Here is a 5,487-nt window from a genome sequence, read left to right on the forward strand (position 1 = left end):
CCCTACTTTTGTGAAAACTGACATTGGAACTTTAAGAGGAATTGCACTGAATCTGTGGATCGCTTTGAATAATAAGGACATTTTTAACAATATTTACTTTTCCAATCCATGAACATGGGATATCTTTCCATTTATTTGTATCTTCTTCAATTTCTTTCACCAATGTTTTATAGTTTTCTTTCACCTCCTTGTTTAAATTACTGCTAAGTATTTAATTTAATTTTCTTGATGCTATTGTAAATAAGATTGTTTTCTTAATTTCAATTTTCGGATAGTTCATTGTTATATTAAAGAAATGGTCCTGACTTTTGTATATTGATTTTATAAACTGCAACTTTGAAATTGTCTATATATAATTATCAGGCCATGGGGTAAAAGCTACAGAGTCATGAAAAGCAGTGACCACAGTTAGAATTTTTGTTTTTCTAAGTTTGCTCTCACTCCAATAGAAGGCAATTAATCATCTTCAAGTCCTGACCCCTGGGGAGGGGGGAAAGCTGCCCCTATCATAAGCACATGCTGTCTTACACAATGAGCCTAAGGCTGCTTGAGGACAAAAGTGACTTTAATCTCCAGGGATCCCACATCCTCCATACCTCTTTCTAAACTACCTCCATAGTGGCTTATGGCCTGCAGGTGGGGAGGAATGGGGGGCAGGGGAGGGCAGTAGCTTCATAGATAGTATCTATTGCAAAACCTGAGAATGGTATTTGAGATATTTTTTAAACTTAGATGGGCCAAGAGACCCCACCCAGACTTAGAGTATCAAGAAGCGACCTCTACCTGTCCTGTGATACCTTTTCCCAGAAATCAACTCAAGGCCAGAAAGACAGTCTCCACAACATCCCATGACAGCATCAACCAGTCAGCAGCCCCTATCCTACCACCTACCAAATTCCCTTTGAAAATCCTATCCTTTGAATTTGGGGGAGGAGAACTTCAGTAATATCACCCATCCTCCTTACTCAACTGCTTTGCAATATTAAACTCTTCCTCCATTGTTATGGTTGCCTCAGTTCTGATTTTTCTCAGGTTGTAACAACTTTTCCAAGTTTGCTTATCAGCTTTAACAGTTTTTGTTGTGCTATGAACATCTGATCAATGCCTTGAACCCATGGGACCATACTTTGAAAAATATTTCACCGTCCTAAACTTTAGTTCTAGAACAAACACTTGTTCTTTTGTGGATTAAGATTAGGTTAGCAGACACATGATTTAGCATCTTAGACTCTTCCATCATACTCAAAAGTTTTTCCATTTCATCAATGACTTTTTAAGTCTCTTCAAGTGCATATGATTAGCATATTTTATCTGTTGCATAATTGGTCTTTCATCTTCATAATTGTCATTACTATCCAACAATTCATCTATGTGCAAATGAAACAGCCCTCATTTTCTCATCATGTTCAATTGTGATTATCTTTTGTCGCATCACAATTCTAGTCCTCTTTCTATTGGAAGTGTCAACACTCCTAGTGTTTTGGGACTTATCAGATATCATGTGTTCAATAATATTTATGTAACACAGCTTCAGAAAATGTTAATTTTGAAGTTTTTTATTTCCTGTCCTGGATGCAGGACACTTTTAAAAAAGATTTGCTTTCTTCATTCCCAGAGAAAAAAGCAGTAAGTGTTTCCATCTTCACTAAACCACAGTTGAAGAATATCCTTCACTTTATTGGGTTTAGGGAGCAAGGATCTTGATAATGAGTTACTTCCACTGAGTCACTTCCTTTCTTAGTGCTTTAATTTATTCAGCAATTTGAGGACCATATTTACATGCCAGGGCTTCACTGTTTGAATCCTGGAGCCATCACATTGTTCTGTTTCATTCTGGAGAGGTTTCCAGTTCTTGGGATATCAACTACGTTGCAAGCTTCTGTGGAGGGTATGCAACAGGGTTTCCAGGAAAGGCAACTCTTCGCAATTAATTCTCCGAGGGGCTTAATCATGAAGAGCAAGAGAAGCTGGGTGGTCCACGGTGCTCCACCAGCCCAAACATTTCAGGGTCACCCAGAAGAAGCCGAGAGTTGTTACTTGCAACTCGCTCTTTAGGTTAAAACCTCCGCAGGCGGGCGAGAGGCAGGCGAAGGCCCCTCCCGACTCATATCGGGCTGGAATTCCCCACTTCTCCGCCCACATCCCGACTCCCACTCCACGCCCGCCGCGCTCCCCACAGACTGCCCGCCGCGCCCGCCCACGCGGTGACATCACCGCGCAGCGGCCGAGCGGCCGAGCGCCCGGGCGCGCCGCCCCAGAGTGGGAGCCGGAAGCCGGGCGAACCGCAGATCACTGCGTCCCGGAAGCGCGGGAGCCTGAGAACTCGCGCACCTGGGGGACGCCGGCGCGGCAGCGCGCATGCGCGAGGGTGCCGGCAGCGCAGGCGCGCTGCGTCGCTCCCGGCCGGGAACCGGTTCTGCGAGTTGGAGCCGGAGGCGTGTCGTGGGCTGTCCCGGCTGCGGGGAAGCTCGGGGAGAAGGAGATGGGGAGGAAGTGTGATTCTTGGGAAGGGCGGCTTTGCCTCTGGGAGGAGGGAGGGGCCGAGTGCGCGGATCCTGCTGTGCATCGGTGCTGGGCGCGCCCCCAGAGTTTGGAGTTATTTGCGGGAAGACAAGTCAAACAACAGGGGCGGACACAGTGCGATGCGTTTGTCCTAAGCCAAGAACATACATAGAATGCATGCCCAGAGCCTGGGGCCAGCCCTTCCCAAGGGATGGCGACGTACCTGTGTGCCAGCCCGCGCAAAGGCTTTGCTTACTCTTTCCTGTCGCGCAACGGCCTTCCTTACTCTTTCACCCTCCTGTCGCCAGTAGCAACCTCGTAGGGCACATTAGTGGGTCCCCAATTTCCAGGTGGGTAAATTGAAGACAGATGAATTTGCCTACATGTCACAAAGCTGAAAAGTGGTGGAGTTGCCATTTGTACCAGGGTTGGCTGACTATATAGCTCAGGGCTGCCCATCAGACATTGGAAGTCATGACTTGGTGGAAACGTGAGGGTAAAGACGTTATGTAAATAAATGGCAAATCGTGAAGTTTGAACGTTAAGAGGTATATAGGAGTTGGTAGGTGCTGAGGAAAAGGACCTCAGTGTAGAATTTTAATGGAGTTTGGCATGAGGAAAGGAGAGACAAGAGCTTTTGGGTGGCAGGAAAAGGGAAAGGCTTGGAGATGAGACAGGAAACCTGGGGAGAAAGGTAAGCCATTGTCTTAACTGGAGTTTCTGTTTGGCTTGAAAATAGAAGCAGCTATAATTCTAGGAATGAGCTTTTCTTCCAAAGCAATGAACTTTCTCCTCGACTCGGGTTTTTGGGGGTGATGCACGACACTGTACCTTAGTTTAGCAAGTTGCATTCCTGTTGTGCATTTGACAGCCAGACACTTCTGTACCTGAGACAAAGATGACATGAGGTGGAGGGTTTATTTCTGGTCCCTGACCTGTCTGAGAGTGGTATATTCAGTGTTTGCTGGTTCCCTAGCGCCTTTGTGGCTTCAGTAGAGAGAGCAACACACACTTCTCATCCAAATCCAGTACCTTCTCACTGTCGATACCCTCTCTACCTTTAAAAGAAGAAGAAAATACTGTGTCATCTTTGTTTAAAGAAGCTTGGCCCCTATGATTTGTTAATTTGTTGGTAGGTTTATACTGTTGTTATTGCTATGACACAGTCTGCACTACCCCATTTAGCAACTGATTAACTACCACCTTGAATTAGTCTCTAATTGTTTAATGGGTGGGAATTTTATCTCCCAAGCAAGATTGTTAGATTCCCTACGCAGGAACTGTGCTATCTCATCCCTGAATGCTGATTTAATTGACTTTTTCAAATGTCTCTTATTCTCTACTGAGTCCTAACCACTTAGTACCCTGCCTGGTACATACTAGGCACTCAGTAAACATTTAATAAGTGAAATGATGCCTCCAGAAGAGCAGGGACAAGCTTTTTATTTTCTTTATATTTTCCTGGTCCCCTAGCAGAATTACTTCCTGCAGTGGGCACTCAGCAAGTGTGTGACTTAATTTGCAGTGCCTTTTAGTAGAGGAAATATAATCTCCTTGTTGCCCTATAAATAATTGCCACCTGAACATGATGCCCCCGAGAAGTCTGCTAAGAAATAATTATTGATAGATTGATTAACCTCAAAGACATTCTTGATTCTTCTAAAGTGTGAATCTGTCCTTCAACAATGAATGATATTCGTATTTATCTTGGCCCAACTGCTTAAGAAATTCTTTAGAAGAATATGTAATTTGAGTATCTTTATTTGAGAAAGCAAGCGAACAAACCACTAAAAAACAAGACTAAACCAACAACAAAACCCAATAGCAAACAGGATTTTTGTGCTTAAGAATCCTATCTGCAAATTTTAAACAACTTTGTGCCCCTGGGAGACAGAATGCCTGTGTGTTGTGTGTGTGAATTTACAGGACTTTATATTTACAGGAACTTAAATTTATAGTGACATTACATTCAATATTTCCTTTTATATTTGAAGGCAGGTGGCCTGAAAAATGTGCTGGCAACTAGTTTGAATGAGAAAGATTCTGGTTTTCTTTTTTTTCTGGTCTTCAAACCAATTAGGCCGAATCTGAACAGTATCTACAACAGAAAGCAGATCTTGGGTGCACAAGAACTTGGCTTTACTCCAGGTAGGTGAAGCCAGGTTAAGTCTACACCATTGCTCTGTCATCCTGCCAGTTGACAGTCAAGACTGGATGGGGCGGGGTGGCGAGGAGGTAGGGAGGTACTGACTTCAGGGTATGTCTGAACTCAGGAGAGATTCAGAAGCTAGAGCAAATTCTCTTAAATATTTCCATTCAGTGACGGCTAAATCTGGCCCATCTTCCATTTATTTCACTTTATTTATTTATTTTTAGCTGTGAGACCTTGGGGCAAGTTACTTAACAGTTCTGGCCCTTAGTTTCCACATTTTTAAAAATGGGGATTATAGCAACGATGATTTTAGAGTTATAGTGCGTAAATCTGTAAAGCGCTTGGAGCAATGCCGGGCACGCCGGCTCAGAGCAAGCGCTTCGTGAAATGTTTGCCAAGTAAATAGAGCGCTAGGCTGTGCTAACCTCCACGGCTACACAGCCAGCCCCCGGGAAGCCCCACCTATACTGAAATTATGGGGACGTCGCTGTTTCCGGTTGCTAGGTTTTTCTGACCCATGCAATTATTTCTGCTGCCGTCCACAAAGGGGCAACTCTCCCTAACGATTGGGGACATCGGTATTCCTCTCCCCGCCTCCTTGTTGCCTCCTAACCCCCCCACATCGCGGGGGGCGTGGGTGTGGGCAGGGGACCTGTCCTCCTTCCCCACCCCCTATCTTCGAGGCTCGCTAAAGCGCTAGAAACCAGCCCGCCGCAGCCCCTCCGTCTGGGGCCGCCTCGGGGGCGGGGCTCGTCGCCGCGCACGCGCCGTGCGGCAGCGCCGCGCCTGCGCGGTGGAGGGGCCGAGGGAGGCGGGGTATTGGTATGCGAGCG

General features: G+C 45.5%; 1 long non-coding RNA gene across 1 annotated transcript in view; it reads left to right on the forward strand.

Annotated features, from left to right (window-relative positions):
* The first annotated feature begins 4,578 nt into the window (after positions 1-4,578).
* LOC103266985 overlaps positions 4,579-5,487 on the forward strand; it is an 88,087-nt gene continuing 87,178 nt past the window's right edge. Inside the window, exon 1 of the long non-coding RNA XR_504731.2 lies at positions 4,579-4,650. This is a non-coding gene — a long non-coding RNA (uncharacterized LOC103266985). The remainder of the gene's footprint in view (positions 4,651-5,487) is intronic.

The sequence above is a fragment of the Carlito syrichta genome, unplaced genomic scaffold, assembly GCF_000164805.1.
Source record: "Carlito syrichta isolate Samal-C Ts95f unplaced genomic scaffold, Tarsius_syrichta-2.0.1 Scaffold307751, whole genome shotgun sequence".
Taxonomy (NCBI): Eukaryota; Metazoa; Chordata; class Mammalia; order Primates; family Tarsiidae; genus Carlito; species Carlito syrichta.